Genomic DNA, 17235 nt, shown 5'->3' with positions numbered 1-17235 from the left:
CGCCACGCCCGGGGGCCTCGTCCGGCGTCGCGCCCTCGGGCTTCGCGCCTGGTGGACTGGACCGTGGAGGACACGCCGGCGCGGCCGGAGGGAGCGGGTGGGCTTGGGGCGCCGCCTCTTGGACGGGGCCGCACAAGTTCGTGCGAGCGGGAGCCCCCCGTGGCTCCCCGGTCACCCTCGAGTGTGGCCTTTGTCGTGGCGGAGCGCGTGTGGCTGCAGGCCGGCAGGAAAATGTCTGCGCGGCTGGCGGGAGCTGCTTTTCTTGGCCCCTTAAAGGGAACTTGGCTAAGACTTAAGCAGAATGGAGCCCCGGTCCTGCCCTCCGGAGTCCCGGAGCGCCCACCCCGGCTCCATGTGAAGGGGTCCTGGGTGCTCAGGACGGCCAGGGGGCCAGCCGGGGTCTGGCCAGCTGCGTGAAGGACCCACCTTCCTGTTAGCCCGAAGCCCCCTTCCTCTGTGGCCCTCGGCAAGTCCGCGTGGACAACGGCCATTCGTGTGTGACATCGGAAAACAGGCTAGGGAGAAGGAGGGATGGAGTGAGTCACGGCTTTTCCAGGCTGGGCTGCATGGCCTCTGCCCTTTGGCTGTGACTGCGTTTCCTAGGAGATGGGGGCACCCCCCCTCCTCCGGGGAGAGGAGGGGGGTGGCTGCTGACAAAGAGAAGCCCTGAGAGGGCAGGGGGGCTGCGCTCCCACTCGGCCCAGGACCACGGGACGCAGACAGCCTGGGAGGGCGCCTGGGGGTGCGGGCATGCGGTCTTTGGGCTTCCCCGGAGCCAGCTGTCACGCTAGCCAGCCCGGAGTCCCTGGGGCCAGGTGCCCTGCTGCTGAAAGAAAGCTCTCGTAAATCCGTTCCTCCCCGCTGTCCTCCCCTCTGGGGGCTGGGATGGAGACACTGAGGGCAGGAAGGGTTGCCGAGGGCAGAGCCGGCCATGGGCGGGAGCGTGTCTGCTTTTGGCCGTGAAGCTGCCCGGGCTTGCTAGCTCCTGACGGGTTTCCTGGCTGATTGGCGGGGAGGCTGGGGCACAGACACAGCCTGGGGTGGGTGGGAACACAGCAGAGGCTGGCGCTGCCCGTTTCCAGCTGTGGTTTGGGCAGGGTGGGGGAGGAGGGGGCCCTGGCTGTGGCAGGGGGCTTGGCTCAGCCCCTGTGCTTGAAGGCCACAGACGTCCGTGGGGCAGTGACACTGACACTAGCACAGCGCCTTTGAGCCCCTGTGTCCCAGCCTGGGCGAAGGGACATTGTGGGGGACTCAGTGCCAGGGAGAACTGGAGGGGCGAGCGTCTACGTGTCCTCATGGACATGTGCTGATTGAAACCTGGCACTGTCGCCCTGCAGGTAGGCGACCACCTTTGGGGCCTCAGTTTCCCCATCTGTTTAATGGGAATGGCGGTAGTAGCCACCACATAGGCATGCAGTGAGGATTCCACGGGGGAAGGCAGAGAACGTCCTCCGTGCAGTGCTGACTTAACGTTAATGATTTTGGGGGGTTCACCTGGATACTGGTAGGTATCACTCTCTTGGCTGAGGGCTGGTCTCCCTGACCTCAGCCCACAGGTCACCTTGTGGGGGATGGAGGGGGTCACCCCATCTTTGTATGTCTGTTGCTGGCGCAGGACGGCCGCAGGTGCTCCTCGAGCCTGCGTTCCCTGGGCCAGGGGGCTAGTGGGCTGGCTCCCTCTCCACACTCACAGTTCGAGACACAATCCTCTTTGCCAGGAATGGCTGTGCCTGGTGTGGGAAGGGGGCTCGGAGGCCCCCCTGTGTCGCTGTTCTTTGTCATTCGGAGAGCTCCTCGCTGTCCCTGGAGGCGGGAGGGAAGGTGTCCTGTGGGTCCTCGGAGGTTCCGTCACAAGGCAAATCGAAGTTTCCCTTTCTTACTGGCCCCCCCCACCCCGGGCGAGGCTCCATCCTGGGTGGGGGTGCGCCACCCCTGTTCTATAGACGAGGCGGCCGCAGCTCAGAGAGGTGGAGGGACTTGGCCCGGCTCTCACAGATCCTAAGTGGTGACCCTAGGCCACCAGGAGATCTCCCTTCTCGGGCTTGGAACGAAGTGGGTTCCGCGAGACTTCCCTAAGCTGTCCCGCTGACTTTCGCATGGGCGCTCCTGTCGCCTCCTCCCGCCGCGTGGCCGCTCCCAGAGGCTGCCGGGATGTTCCCTCGCTCAGAAGGCCGCGCTGGCTGCTCACGGTGACGTCGTGTTTTCGGGCAACAGCGTGTGGAAGGCCCCTGCACTCTGAGTTGACCTCAGCTGCCCCCAAGGAGCGTCAGAGCGTGTGCGCTTATGAGCGCCTGCTGTGTACAGAGCTGGAGAAGGTGTTCGCAGAGGATCCGAGTTGCCCCTTTGTCCTGCCTCCTGGAGCTGGCGGGCTGTGTGCTTTCATTTTCTTCCTTTTTTTTTTTAATCCAAAATGCCTGGAAGCCACCTTGGGTTTAATTAAGCTAATTAGGTAGGGCCACAATCTGCTGATCCTAATGAGGGATCACGTGTGTCCGGGCGGCTCTGGCCGTGAGGTCCCCAGGTGGCTGATGCCAGCACACAGCCCTTGCGTTGGGTCGGCAGTTTGAACCTGGAGGGCACCACCCGGCCAGCCCCGGCCCACACCGCCCTGGCGGCCTCCTCCCCGGAAGCCTGTCTGCGGGGACGGGAGTGGGACCCCGGGGCCCACCGGGCTTCCTCTCCTGCGCACCCCTCCGGCGGCAGCCCCTTCCCGACCCTGCCTCGTGCTCGCCGCCCCCGGGGCCCCGGACCTTCGCCGTCACGTGCCGCGTCCCTGCTGCTGCTAGACCTCCCCTTCCTCGTAGCCTGGTTCTTCCCGGAGGAGCTGGTCTATGGCCCCTCCTGCCCCAGGCGTGGCGAGCCTGGCCGTGGCCCCCGGCAGACCCGGGTGTGTGGCTAACCTTGCACCTCCCAGTGGGTGCCACGCTTCTGTGCACTCGGCAAGCCCAGGAGCTGTGTGTTTCCCGTCCCCTCCTCCCCGGCCCCTCCAAGCTGTCGTCTCGGGGTCCCGCGGAGTCGGGCGCCCCTTTGTTCCTTTGCACCTTCGCCGCTGTGTTCCTTCTTCCCAAGGCAGCTTTGTGCTTGCCGAGGGGCCAGGGGCCGCCGCCAGGCCAGAGGGGGTGCCTGCGGGGTCGCCCCGACGCCTGGGGCTGCAGAAGCGGCCTGCCCGCGGCCCGGCTCCTGAGGCCGAGGCGTGCAATGCCAGGGCAGCGGCGCAGGGAGCAAGCCTCGTGTCATGGAAACCGGGGGCCTCTCAATTCTGAGAGCACGTCGGACTTACGGACAAGCCCTGCGCGCTGCACACGTCACTTTTTCTCCACCCAGGGGAGGGGAGTGGGTCACGCGGTCCCCGAGTGTTTTGGCATGTTGCCCCCAAACAAGGGCATTGCCCCCCGGGAGGGCAGCGCAGCCTCTCAGTCACTCACGCCTCAACGGGTGTCCCCCGAAATGCACCCTGAAATGCCGGTTCAGCAAAAGGGGCGGCCCGAAGGGCTGGCTGCCCTCCTCTTCGCCCCTGCGTCTGGGACGGCCCCTCAGCCTTCCCTTGATTTTCACGACCCTGGCATCCTGCAGGCCCCAGGTGCCTTTAGCTGCAGAATGGGGTCCCTCTGCGGGGTCCCTCTGCGTGCCCTCGGGACTGGCTGCGGGCTCTGCGCCTGCGCAGAGAGCTCCTGTCCCCCGTCACTCATAGCTTTTCTCAGGAAGGGACTTGGGACAAGGTGCGCCTCCAGTCGTTCCTTCCTCTTTCTTCTCTTCCTCCCTCCCTCTCTTTCCGCCAGTTCGGATCCTGGTTCCCTGTTTTATTCCACGGGTAAAGTCTGTTACCGTCGTCACTTGTTTTCGCGCTCGTGCTCTCTTGGGTTCGNGGTGCGCCTCCAGTCGTTCCTTCCTCTTTCTTCTCTTCCTCCCTCCCTCTCTCCGCCAGTTCGGATCCCGGTTCCCTGTTTTATTCCACGGGTCAAGTCTGTTACCGTCGTCACTTGTTTTCACGCTCGTGCTGTCTTGGGTTCGACCCACCCGGGAACTGCTTCAGTCTTCCGTGCGCCTTTTTGACACGTTCGCAGCGTCTTGGGCGCACGGCCCTCCTTCCTGGCGCTACTCGTCCAGGCTCCTTCTGTATTCTCCGTTGTCCCTGCTCGGAGTCGGCCGGCCTCCCTCGCGGACACGGGTGTTCAGAAGCGAGATCTGGGTGCCGCGCGCACACCGCCGCGGGGCGCTCTCCTTGGTCAGAGCTGGTGGTCTGTGTGTGTGTGTGTCTGTGAGTACACACAGGCGTACGTGTGTGCTGTGTGCATGTGTATCTGGACACGTTTACAGTTGTCTGTGTTTTCGATGTGTATCAGTGCTGGTCAACGCAAGTGAGCCGGGTCTGTATTTAAAACTCCTGCTGATGGCGTGAAAAAAGTAAAAAGAATGCAGAACTCTACTTTTAATGATACATGTTATTTAATTTCATGCGTTCTCAACAACGGGTGATAGGACCTTGTTGGAAATCAGATCTTTGGGGGTAGAGAAGTCGAGTTCTTTTTATGTGTACTAAAGCACAGATGCGCATGCGTACAAACCAGATCCACAGCACCTCCATCGTGTGGAAATTTGATATGGGCGGGGGTGGGGGGGAGATTATGCAAAGTGCCTGAAAAGGCTCCTTAGTGTGGTGAGGACACCTGGNGAAGCCCTGGGCCCTCATCTGCCCCGGGTCTCAGGACGCCGCAGCCCGGCATTGGCCTCGGTGGGCTGGGATGGAGCCCGGAAGCTTGTCGTCCTGAGCGAGGACCGGAGTCTGGGCCCCGGAGATGGGCGCCTCGCTGCCGGGAGTGGGGGGGTCTGCTGAGCCTGGGGCCAAACGTGGGGGCTCCAGCCTTGCTGGGGGCCTGACAAGGACAAGCAGACGTGGTGAGGCTCCCCCCACAACCCTCCCTCGCCAGCGCCTCGTTTGAGCTCTTTCTTGCATGTGGACAGGGTGGCCAAGGAGGTCCCCTCCCTTGCTCGTCCTGGAAGGACTCGCTCGTCCTGGCCAGAGAGGCACCGGGGCCTGCTCTGGGTGGTCAGTGGCGCGATGCCCTCCAGCCCCTTCCTCCTGGCCCTGTGTCTGGGCCACGTCGGTGTCTGTGGCTTTCTGAGTCTGAGGGTGGGACGCCCCGGGGCCGCCCGCGCTGGTGGGGCTCTGGTTTCGGCAGAGACCCAGACTCAGCCCTGCCGGCCTGGCCCCCCCTGAGGCCATCCCTCTCTCCCCAGCACCCCTGCTGACCACCAGCACCCTGCTCCCAGAGCAGGGGTGGGCACTCATCTCGTGTGGAGGGCCAGCCAGTAAATATTTGAGGCCTTGTGGGCCAGACAGTCTCTGTCGTAACCACTCAACTCTGGCCTGCTGGTGTGAAGGCGGCCGTGGACGATCCGTAAATGAGTGAGTGTGGCTGTGTGCCAGTAAACTTTATGGGGAATGAAATTTGAATTTCACATTGTTGTCATGTGCTGCTGAATATTATTCTTTTGATTTTTTCCCCCAACCGTTTAAAAACACGGAAGCCTTCCTTCGCTTTGTGGCCCGCGCAAAGCCAGGCAGTGGGCTCGCCTGCGGCGCCTGGGGCCTGTCCTGGGGCCTGTGATGGAGNAGCACCCTGCTCCCAGAGCGGGGGTGGGCACTCATCTCGTGTGGAGGGCCAGCCAGTAAATATTTGAGGCCTTGTGGGCCAGACAGTCTCTGTCGTAACCACTCAACTCTGGCCTGCTGGTGTGAAGGCGGCCGTGGACGATCCGTAAATGAGTGAGTGTGGCTGTGTGCCAGTAAACTTTATGGGGAATGAAATTTGAATTTCACATTGTTGTCATGTGCTGCTGAATATTATTCTTTTGATTTTTTCCCCCAACCGTTTAAAAACACGGAAGCCTGCCTTCGCTTTGTGGCCCGCGCAAAGCCAGGCAGTGGGCTCGCCTGCGGCGCTTGGGGCCTGTCCTGGGGCCTGTGATGGAGCCCTGGCCCCTGGGCTCCTGTCTCCCTTTGTATCGGGGCCCTTGGCACCGGCTCCTGCAGCAGGAAGTGCTCAGTAAGAACAAAGCCTCTCCACCTTGACCTTGTGCCAGGAACCGTGCCGAAGCCTGGGGCCACGATCTTGCCTCATTCTCGTGGTGGGCTCGGCCCCCGGCCCCACTTTGATGCGGCCGCGGAGGGACTGCCGCCATCGGCCACGCGGCTCCAGTGGGGATCTCCGTGGCGGCGGGGACACCGGCCTGGCTGAATCCCGGTCTCCTCGTCTGAAAAGGGGACACCTGTGGGTGCCTTGCCGGCTGCTGGGAGCATTTGATGGGAGAACGCGGGCCTGGCGCCGTCCCTGCCTCGTGCCGGGTGCCTCCTGGAAGGTTCTTACACCCTCTCTTTGCTGCTTCCCTCCCAGAAGCTCCGTGCTGGCGCGTGCGGGAGGCAGGGACAGATGCAGGGTTTGCTGTCGCCTCGTTTGGGGGCTGTTAGTCCTTAGCTGGTACAGGAGGCGGGGACTGTGGGCGGCCTCGTGGGGGGCTGGCCTTGGAACTGGATGGTGTTAGGGAAGTGAAGGCTGGAGACCCGCGGTTGCTGCCGAGGTGGGCCCCCAGGTACTTTAGTTTTGCAAAACACTTTTTTGTTAAATGTATATTTTTGAGAGAGAGAGAGCACGTGTGAGCAGCGGAGGGGCAGAGGGAGGAGACACAGAATCTGAAACAGGCTCCAGGCTCTGCGCTGTCAGAACAGAGCCCGTCGCGGGGCTCGAACCCATGAACTGCGAGATCATGACCTGAGCCGAAGTCGGACACCTAACCGACTGAGCCCCCCGGGCGCCCCGGGTATTCTAAGTCACTGCTGCCAGCCGTGCCCTGTCCTGGGAGGGTTTGTCCCCTGACTGCCCAGCACTGGCACATCCCTGGGCCTTAGGAGACCCCATGAGGCACCGTGTTGGGCAGTTAATGGAGAGGTTAAGGGGGCTGCCCAAGGTCACACAGCTGTGTGGAGGGCGAGGCCTCTTGCCAACCTGCACAGCAGCCCTTGGACGGTCCCCACCGGTGAGGAGGCCGGTGGCTGCACAGGGCCCGAGTCCGGGGGTGGCCCAGGGCTGCCCGGCCCTGCCCTCGTGGCTGCGTGGCTCTGGGCCTGTCTCCTCGCCTGCTCCCTGGTGCTGGGGGGGCGGGGCTCAGTGTCATTTTTGCTCCCCATTCGAGGTCACATGCTCATTGGTGTTGGGCGCAAGAAACGGAGACCCCTGACACTGTGTCCCTGACCTTCCAGAGGAGGAGACGGCAAGGGGGGCTCTCGAGGAGACGAAAGGGGCGCTTTCCAACGCGGAGCCATCCAGCAGGGGCTGCCTGTCAGGACACTCCGGAGGTGACAGCGGCCCCTCCTCGTCGGGTGTTCTGACCGGGTCCCGCACAGCCCTGCCTTCTCTCTCCAGATGCCATTTCTGGAACTGGGGAATGCACCTCTCGGGTGCACTCACCCCTGTTTGGGGGGGTGCCTGAAGCCGGGTTCTCTGGGTGCGGGGCCTCCCTGCTCAGCACCCGGCTGTCCTGCTGTGAGCCGCCATGGCTCCTGGCTCGGGGTCCTCGGCATCCTCCCTTGGCTCGGGACGGCTGCGGGGCGGCCCCTCCTTCACGCGCCCTGGGGTCCCCTTTGGTGGAGCCCCCGTGGGGAGCCCATTTTCTCTCCCAGCGCCTGACCCCCATGGGCAGTGGGGCTTTCTGACTGTCACCCCATGGGGTTTGGCTTAGGGGACCCCAAGCTCTCCTCCCCGTCTGGATTTGGTAAGGTGACACGTGGCCCCGCTCCCCGGACACCCCTGCGTGCCCCTCAGCACGACAGGAAGAGGATTTCGGGCAGGGTCGCACCTGCACCTCTTGGCTGGGCTGGTCCTTGTCCGCCTCCTGGATGGGCCCCCTGGCAGCCTGGAGGAGCCCCCCGCCCTCTGTGCTCTCAGGGACCCTGTGTCCTGTGGCTGCTGTTTTGGGGTCTGGATCCAAAAGCTAAACTAGAGTCACAAGTGCAGCCGTGGAGGCGGCGGGCCGGCCCCGGGCACTGCCCTCGGCACCTGGGGTGGTGGCCCCCCGCCTCCCTCACTGTTCGGTGGGGCTCACTTGCCGGTCTTCCCGGAGTTTATATCAGGATCCGAGGAATTACTTTCAACACACCTGCCTGTCTTCCCCCTGAGCCACCCCAAACCTGAGGCCTGGGAAGCTGCCTTCGGTTCGCTGGGTTTTGAGCTTCTGGCTCCGGGGGCAGCCAGCACCCGAGTCTCAGCAGAGCGTCTCCCACCTGTCCTCCCGTTCCGTCCGCCGGGCTCGTCAGCCTCCGGCTCTTTCCAGGAGTGGGGGGCCCACCCCATGTCCCTCGAGGCCTGTGTCACCGTCAGCAGCGCGCGGAGGGGACGCCTGCCTGTCCTCCGCTGTCAGAAGACGGTCAGTCCCTGCCGGGCTGTGTCCCGGCGTGTTCGTGGCTCTGCCACCCAGGACAGCACGTCCCTGAGATGCGGCAGGTGGCAGGGAGGGTGCCGGTCCGAGCCCCCAGGGGTCCCTGTGCCGGGGGTGGNGTTCCGGGTGTCAGCCTGCCCCCGCGCCCCCCGCGCCCCAGCCCTGCCTCTGCGTGGTCTCCTCCCTAAGCGCGCTCCCGTTCTGGTGCATGCACTTCTGTTGCCCAGATACCCGCCTGTCACAGCTGACGTGTAGACGCAGGACGCTGCCAGGGGAGGGTGGTGTAGGCGCCCGGCCCAGCACGCGGTGGCCAGTGGCCCCAGGGAGAGGGGCCTCTGCAGAGGTGCAAGGGCCGAGCCACCTGCCAGGGTCCCCACGGCCTGCCACCTCCCCCCCCCACACCAGAGTGCCGAGGCTCGAGGCCTCTCTGGCTCATCCCCGCGGGGTTGGCTGTGGTCCTTGGCGGTGCTCCTGTGAGCTGGGCCCTGGGGCTGGCGGGCTGTTTGCTGAGGGCCCCCTGCGCCCCACCGGGAATGGGGAGTCCCATCTCATAACTGTACAAGCGGGTGTCTGGGTCCCGGGGCCATCGCCATGTGTCCCGGGCTCACGGGGCACCTAGGAAGCTTTCGTGTCTTTGCAGCCTGTGTCAGGTCCCCAGGCAGCAGGTTCTGGTCCCTCAGGCCCACGGCACCCACATCGGGCCCACGGCACCCACATCGGGAGACCCTCCCTCCCTTGCCCCTAAGCTCCTCCCACTCTTACTTTACCCCTCCCTGCCCGAGGTGGGCATCTGTGTGCCCCCAGCCCCAGCCTCTCTGGCCGCAGGCGCCGCAGACAGGACAGCTAGCAGTCACTGCAGCGAGGGACGAGACGGCCCAGCTCTGAGCTCTTTTCCTGTGCAGATGATGGCTTCACACACGAGCTGCCACGGAGACCTTCGGTTTTACTTGTTCTCAGCCCAGAGCTCAGAGGAAGCAGGCTCGAGGCAGGGCAGCGGGGTGTGACCCCGCGGCTGCTCCCCCCGGGCCTCTGTGCTCCCGGCTGCAGACGGGGCCCCGGTCCCTCGAGGTGTCTGGCATGTCGTTGTGGCGAGGGCTCAGGGCCGGCGCCCTGGCTCTGCTGCTGAGCGCCGTGCGCCCTCGGTGTCCTCCCTCGTAGGATGGGGGAGAAACACTCTTTCTCGGTGGGCGAACCGATAAACGTGGGGTCTCTGCAGACCAGGGATAAGGAGGCAGCCATCAGAGGAATCAGTCTGACAGGTGCTGCAGTGTGGACGAGCCTCGGAAACGTGCGGAGGGAGAGAAGCCAGATGGGAGAGGGTGAGGACTGTGGGGCTCCATGGATGCGAGGGTCCAGCGCGGGTGAACCCGCGCACACAGCGAGGTGGGGAGGGGACTGTGTTCCCGCGCGGGCTGCCACGCTCCTGGTCCCCGGCCGCCCGTCCTGCTGACACTCCCCGTGAGGCGCCCGTGTCCGGGCGGTGGGCTTCCCGCCGCTTCCGAGGGGCCGGCCGCGGAGGACGGGTGCCTCGCCTGGGAGAGAATAAGCGTGTCGGTAAATCCAGGCCATAGAACTCGCCTTCCGCCGGCAGCACTTGTGCGCACGCGAGCTCACGCCTGTTGGCTCTGCAGTGCCTCGTGAGGCCCGACTGCATTTCCAGGACTGGTTTCTGGAACTGCGTGCATGTGCGAACGAATCTGGGTGGACTTTGGGGTCAGGAGGCGGCGAGGGGGGGATGCAGTCTGCTGTCTGCGCTGGGCCTTCCGGAAGGCTGTCCCCTCTGTGCCCGTCTGCACCCCCGACAGGTCTGGGCGACGCCGGCCACCTCCGGCAGGCAGTGAGGGGGCCTGCGTCCACTCTCCCGGCCGGGGCTGAGGGTTCTGGGGCTTGGCCTGCGGAGCTCGGTCCGCCCTGTGCACCCACTCTGGCTGGGCGGCGGGTCCAGGCACAGATGGCTGTCGAACGGCTGCTTCCGTTCATGCCGGGGACCTCACTCCTGGGCAGCTCTGGGATCCCCACCCCGAGGCCTCCCTCCTGCACGTGTGACCGGCAGGTGGCAAGTGTCCCCGGCCGGGCAGCCAGCGTGTCACCATCACGTCTTGCCTCGCCCAGCGGAGCGGCTCCGGTCTCCAGCCTTTCTGCTGCTTTGCCGTCTGGTGGCCGCAGGGACATGGTGGCCAGCGCATGGCCTGCCTCTGNGCTGGAGCGTGTGCCCGCCCGGCTTGGGTCCCCTGGAGGATGGCTGTGCGGGCCCAGCGTGGCCGGGGCGAAGCGGGGGAAGCCCGCCTTGGAGCCTCACGTGCCCAAGGGACCCTTACACCCAGGCCCCCCGGCCGTGTTTCCCCCTTCAGCCGAAGAAGGGGGGTCGTGGTGTCGGGAGCCACGCTTAGCCCCAGCTCAGACCTGCCCCGCCGCTGACGTGGCCACGTGCGCCCCGGACACGCTTCTCAGTGGCCCCTCCCCCCACCCTGCCCGTACCCCGCTTGGCTCACCTGTGAAACGTGCTGCTGTGCGATCGGGTGAGGTCCCCAGAGTATGGGGCCGTGGTGTGCGCCTCTGTCCCTGGCTCCCAGCAGGCCCTGGTGTCCTTGTGGGTCCCTGTGTGGTGCAATGGGGCCCCGGCCTTTCTTGAAATGGGTGGTGGTCTTCCTGGCAGCCAGATTCTGGGGGAGGGCACCTTCTGTCCCCGCCTCCTGTCTGCTCTCCTCTTCCTTTAAGGGGTCTTCCCGGGCTCCGCCAGCTCCTGCAGCTCCCACGGGACCTCTGGACCTTCCAGCTCAACGTTTATGGAGCACCTGCTGCCCGTGACCCTGGCCCTCAGTGCAAGGGAAAGATGGGTGAGGCCAGCAATTCCTCTGGGAGCTCAGAGTCTTGTGGGGGGGGCCTGAGGGGGGCAGCAGTCACCTGGAAGGGGAGGTCAGAGGAATCCAGAGCCACTGCCTTCAAGGCTGCAGGGAGGCAGCACAGTGGGTGGGTGGCTCCGTCCAGGGGTGCCGAGGGGTCACAGAAGGGGCTGCAGAGAATGTGATATCCTGGATTTGGCATCAGAAAGTTCTGCCTGGGGGGCTCACTTGGTGAAACGGTCTGGCTTTGGCTCAAGTCATAATCTTGGGGCTGGTGAGTTCGAGCCCCGCGTCGGGTTCTGTGCTGACAGCTCGGAGCCTGGAGCTGCTTCAGAGTCTGTGTCTCCCTCTCTCTCTGCCCCTCCTCTGCTTGCACTCTGTCTCTTTCTCTGTCTCGAAAAATAAACATTTAAAAAAATGATAATAAAGAGAAAAGGTTCTGCCTTGGCCTCAGTGCTGGGAGTGGATTGGAGGCCGCAGCCCGGGAGGCGGACGCGGTCACCGCAGCAGGGAAACGGATCAGGCCTGGCCGGGGTGGGAGGCGGGTGGGGGGAGGGAGAGAAGCTCAGGGCTCCAGGCTGTGGGGGAGGCGGGGTGGAGCCGGTCATCCACCGGACGTGGGGCGAGGAGGGTGCCCTGAAGTGAGGCTCGGGCAGTGGGGTGGATGGTGGGGCTCAAGGTCTGCCGTTGGCGGGTGGCCCAGGGAGGGCCTGGCTCTCCCAGCGGTCTGTCCGGAATCTGCCCTGAGCCGCGGTGGTGGGACGTTTCGGCCCCACCCCGTTGTGCTCTCTGTCTGGCTTTGAGCTTCCTGCTTTTATTCCGGTCTCTGTGTGGCTGACCACAGCAGTGTCCAGGCTGGACTTGGGGGGGCGGCGCTGGCCCCAGCTGCAATGTGCGGCCTTGCTCGGGGCCTCGGCAGGAAACCCTTTCCCTGAGCACTGGCCTTCAACCTGGACCCTCCTTCCTTGGTGATTATGTTCTCTGGTCGGCTACCAGCTTAGCTTCCACGAGTGCGTGCTGGATTCGGGGTGTAAACAGGTGAATCGCTCCCCCCCCCCGGGAGGCACAATCCCAGCACGTGCAGGGGACATGAGGGACCTTTGCAGAGACCCAGGGAGGCCACCACAAGTCCAGAATAGTTGCGTGTTATTTTTAAGTGGTTTTTGCCCCTGGAAGGTGTTTTTGCTTCACAAGGGCTCTGCTTTCCATTGATCTCTTCGAGATTGCTTCATCGCTATTGATTCAATAAAGCTTTAATCGGGAAACAGCATCACAGCGGGCTCTGTGGATGGCAACCTGCCGGCCTCGTCGATCTGTTCAGTGGGGAGCTTGTGCCGTGACTCCATGGCCGCACGGAATAGCTGCCTGGTGTCTCATTCTCGAGGCCCGAGCTCGGGCAGGGGCGGGCCCTGGGACTCCGGCCGGGCACCCCTGTTTGACACTGTCTCCACTTGGAGACCCGGGACGGGCTCCCTGCCCCTCACCCCCTTCCTCCCCACTGTAATGGGAGGCAGTGCGTAGCAGGGCATTGGCATCGCTGTCAGGGGGAGGGGACCACGGTTGTCTGCGGTGTCCCTTGAGGGATAGTCGGGCCTCTCGGGGTGACGCTGTGGGTGGGGACCCTGGATGGCCACCGCCTGTCCACGAGTGGTCCCTCCCCTCTGCGGGCCCCAGTGCGGATGGTTCCGGACACACGCACACGTACGTACGTAAGGCTTGCCGGTCTGCCTGCCAGCCAGGGGAACACTGTGCAGTCACCTGTGCGTCCCCGGTGCGTCCCCGAGGAGCTGGGGCTGTTGCCTCACTCCCCACGTGGCAACCTGCTTTCGTCCCTGCTGCGTCTGCCCCACGTGGTTTCCTGTGCACGTTATTTCATCCATTCCAAGTAGGTATTTTCTTTGAGTTCTGCCGTCTCCGAAATGAGCGTGGGCCTGGGAGCCTTGTGAGCAGGGGCGTGGCCGGCGCTGAGGTGTGCACAGTGTGTGTGTGTGTGCGCGCGCGCGTGCGCACGTGCGTAGCCAGGGCTGATGAAACGAATCCTCCAGGAGGAGCCTTGGGTGATGAGATGGAGCCGGCCCCCCCAGGCAAACCTGCCATGTGACCTTTTGAAGCTGGAGGGCATCTTTAGTGAGCAGGGAATGAACATTGAGACAGACAGTCCCAAACCACGATTTCTAGCAACCCGGTCAAGGAAGCAATTGACTGGGGGTCCCCATTCCGAGTGGCCTTCTCTGATTCCTCCGTGTTGACAAAATCGTCCCAGGGACAGCCGTGTGTACAGTTCCCGGGAGCCTGGCAGGGTCGGGGTGGGGCCTGGAGAGATGTGGCCGGGAGGGCCGGCCTGGGCGGGCATCCCCCGGGGATGGTGAGTGTGGGGGACGGAGCCGCTCTGCACCAGCCCCTGGGTCCTGGGGGGCAACGGGGATGGTTCTTTGCCCATCAGGCCTCTCCCTGTGCAGCCTTGCGTTCTGGAGCCTCTGCCCCCAGGTGCCCAGGAGGGTCAGAGAGGGGAGCTGGTGGGCACAGTTGAGGTGGGGGAGCCCACCATCGTCTGGCTCCTCCTGCCTTTGGCTTGCGTGAGGCCCCCGGAGTGGGGACACTGGTGGCCAGGGGCCATCGGTACAGGTATCCCAGGACCGGGTTGTCAGGAGGTTAGGGGACGAAGAGCGGGGGCCGGTCTTTGGGGCGGTTCCTCTTTCCTGTCCTCGGGGTGGGTGCGGAGCAAGGGCCGCTGCTCTCAGGACCCGAGGCTGCCCTTCCGCCCCCCTCAGACTCATCGATCTGAGCACGTTATTCCTGGATGGGTTTCCGTGGCTGTTCCCTGAGCAGCTTGTCATGACTTGTCCTTGCTCCTTAAAGAGTGAGGTGCTGCTGGCTGAGAGGTGCTGGGGACCAGCCGGCGTGGGGGTCGGCCGTGCAAAGTGCACCCCTGAAGCTCCCCTCTGGGGATCAGAGGTCAGCTAGCCGGCTCTCACTGAGCCTTCCTGGCTGGTCTGCTCTCAAGCCAGCCCTTTGGCTCTGGGGCCAGAAGGCGGGGGCAGCCGTTGCGGACCCCTGGTCAGTAAGAGTAGCCTTGGTGCCCTGCCTGAGTGCGGGGCCCGGGGAAGGAAGGAGCTGGGCGCTGGGCCACACTCGTCCTCGGTGCCTCCCATCCCTGATCTCCTGAGGTCGGGCCAGGGCGGAGATGGGGTTCCAGACCCCTGGTGGGGTCTGCAGCCCCAGACCGCAGCGTTCTGCTACCTGCTTCTCATCAGGGGAGCGGTTTTCTCCATTAGAGCACCCCGTTTCCTTCCTCTCTGCTGCCCTTGGCTTTTCGGCCACAGATTGACCCCAGGCCTCCGTGGAGGGTTCCTGATGTGGTCCTGGGCCCGTCCTGCCAGAAAAGCCATCCTGAGAAGGACAGGGAGGGGCACCACTCAGCGGCTGTGCGATCGGTCACGTCTGCGGGGGCGTGGGCAGCGGAGCGGGACCCTCTGCCCACCTGGCCTCCTGCACAAGCGTCTGCAGTCGGTCAGCCTCGGGACTGCCCTGGGGTACCCGGCTGCATGACCGCCCCTCTCCTCCCAGCCCCTGCCTCCGGCTCCCCCTTCCTTGGACTCAGGCACCCCCTCCCCCCACCTTGTATAACCTCCCCTGCCTGGTGTTCCCAGCTCTGCCCCTACTCAGCGGGCATTGGCCCTGGGGGCTTTTCCTGCCCTGGCACGGGGGCGGGGGCTCTGCTCAGTGCAGCCTGCGCACGGCCTGGCTTCCTGCTTCCTGCTTCCTGCAGCAGCCCTCCCGTCCCCCTGGATCTGGCACCTGCTTCTCTCTGGTCCAGGATCCCTTTCCCAGAGTCTAGGACCCTGAATCTGGACCCGGATCTGGACCCCGCCTCTCTGAATCTGAGATGCCTTCTTCCTGGGTCCCAGACTCCTGTACTGAAGGGAGGGTGTTGTAGGGTCGGGTTGACAAAGCGCCACAGGCCTGGGCTGGAAAAGCATCCGACGCTGTAAACCTCCTGGAGAGAGGAAAGGGCCTCGCCCCGACGGAGGGGTGCCTCCCTCTGCCGCGGCTGCTGGTGTAGCCGGCTCCCGGCCAAGAGGAGAGATAATGCACTAAGCTTCCCCTTTCTTCTCATGTCGGTGCTGGACTTCCTGGCTCGAGGAAGTAGTTGGCAGTGCCGCTTCGGGGTTTGGGGCGAAGCTTCCCGAGAGAGCTTCCCGGTGGGACGTCCCTCTGGCCAGAGCTCAGGGTGAGCCTCCCTGCTGAGTGGCTGCGCGCCCTGGGCCCCCGTGGCCTTTGCTCAGCGGTGCAGGCCTCTCCAGGGACCCGGGGAGGCGGGAAAGGAAGCCTCAGTGTCATGGTTAGTGTTTTAGCTGCGAGATGATGAAATTCCCCACAGACCAGAACTGTCTCAGCCCAGCTCGGGCCTGGGAGGGGCAGCTCCGACCTCCCCTGTGCACCAGTGACGTGGTTTGCCGGAGCGGCCGTGTCTCTGGTGGGGTTGGTGTCACCAAGCTGGTTTTTAGGTCTGTCTGACTCTTCCCCGTGACGGGGGCGCACTGAGCAGCGTCCCAGAGGACGGGGCCCCGGGGTTTGACACCCGGGCGCGCGTGTCCTGGGGCGGCCCCTCAGCCTGAGGGCCTCACAGCAACAGAAACCTCTTCTGTCACCTGGCAGAGGCCCCAGATCAAGGTGGCAGCACAGGGGTCCATGCTACCTTGAAGGCTCCGAGGCACGGTCCTTCCCCGCACCCAGGGGACGCCTCTCCCTGCGTTCGGTGGCCCCAGGCGTCCCTCGGCGTGTGACCGCGCCCCCCAGCCTCTGCCTCCAGCTTGCCGTCTCCGCCCTGTGTGTCCCCACCAGGGCTCCCGGCCTGTGGGGCCTGGCTCTCCGTCCCGCGCTCTGGCCCGCCCCGGGGCACCCCTGTGGGCTGCAGCTGGTGGGCTGCACGATTCCCCCCACCCGGAGCCGCTCCACCGCTCTCTCACTTCCCTTGGCTGCCCCCCCCCGCCCCCTCTCCCGAAAATAACCCTGGGGTGGGCGGGCGCCTTGCAGGCCCGGCCTGGAGCCTCAGTTTAACCGTCTCCGGGTCCCGTGGGGGTGGGCAGAGGCTCGCACTTTCCTTCTCGGTGCCCTCGTACCTGGCACCTCGTAGGGCCGGGCAGCCGTGTGAGGGATGCCGGCGTGACTCATGAACAAACTGGGGAAGGTGGGTGACCTGCCTGCGGCTCCCCGAGGCCGTCGTCCGCCGAGCCCGTCTGGGCCCAAGGCCGTCGGGTTGTGACTGTCCCTGGGTGACCCCGTCTGGACGCGCCCGCAGCGGACGGGAAGGCTTTGGCTCCGTTGTGGGATGGCCTGTAAGGGGCAGGGCCGGCCACTGTCCCGTCCATGTGATCTCGAGACCGTGGAAACACCCGGAATGCCCGACGGGAGGGCATTGCTGGGGTGCATGGCCTGGGCCCGCGGAGGCTCCCAAACACCGGGCCCTGGTGTCACACTGTGCGCTCTTCCCAGCGGTGACTTTGGGGACGACAAAAATGCAGAGTCAAGAGGTTGGACGGCAAAAAGCCCTGACGTGCTCAGTGGTGCGGGGGCTGGAGCTCGCAGGCTTTGGTTGTGTCGCCTGCATCCCCTCACGGAGGAGGAGAGGCTGCTCCCGTCCGGGGAGAAGAGACAGCAAAGGTTTGCTCCTGGGCGGCAGACAGGACTGCAGGCAGCCGGCGCGGGGCGGGTCCCTCAGTTTCCCCACTTGGTGAAGGGGCNCTGTGCCTGCCCTGCGCCCTCTGCCCCCAGGCCCCCCGCCGCCTCCCTTCCCCGCCACCTCCCCACCCGGCTGGGGGAGGGCAGAGGGTGAGTCTGCAGCTGCGAACATTCCTGACCCCGGTTCAGGGAAGAGAGGCCAGCTGCTCCTGGCGGACAATGGAGCCCCGGCCCTCTGACCCCCCCTCCCCGCCAGCCCCCAGGTCCCCTCGGTGCT

The 17235-nt window shown here is 64.8% G+C and overlaps 1 long non-coding RNA gene across 1 annotated transcript in view; it reads left to right on the top strand.

The window, feature by feature from the left end:
- Positions 1 to 17235, top strand: part of LOC144240325 (uncharacterized) — a 34126-nt gene that overhangs the window by 210 nt on the left and 16681 nt on the right. The gene's annotated exons all lie outside the window — the stretch shown is intronic.

This window comes from Crocuta crocuta, unplaced genomic scaffold (genome assembly GCF_008692635.1).
Source record: "Crocuta crocuta isolate KB4526 unplaced genomic scaffold, BGI_CrCroc_1.0 scaffold458, whole genome shotgun sequence".
NCBI classification, from domain to species: domain Eukaryota; kingdom Metazoa; phylum Chordata; class Mammalia; order Carnivora; family Hyaenidae; genus Crocuta; species Crocuta crocuta.
The sequence above is the reverse complement of the archived record's forward strand: the minus strand, read 5'-3'. Positions and strand labels throughout refer to the sequence as shown.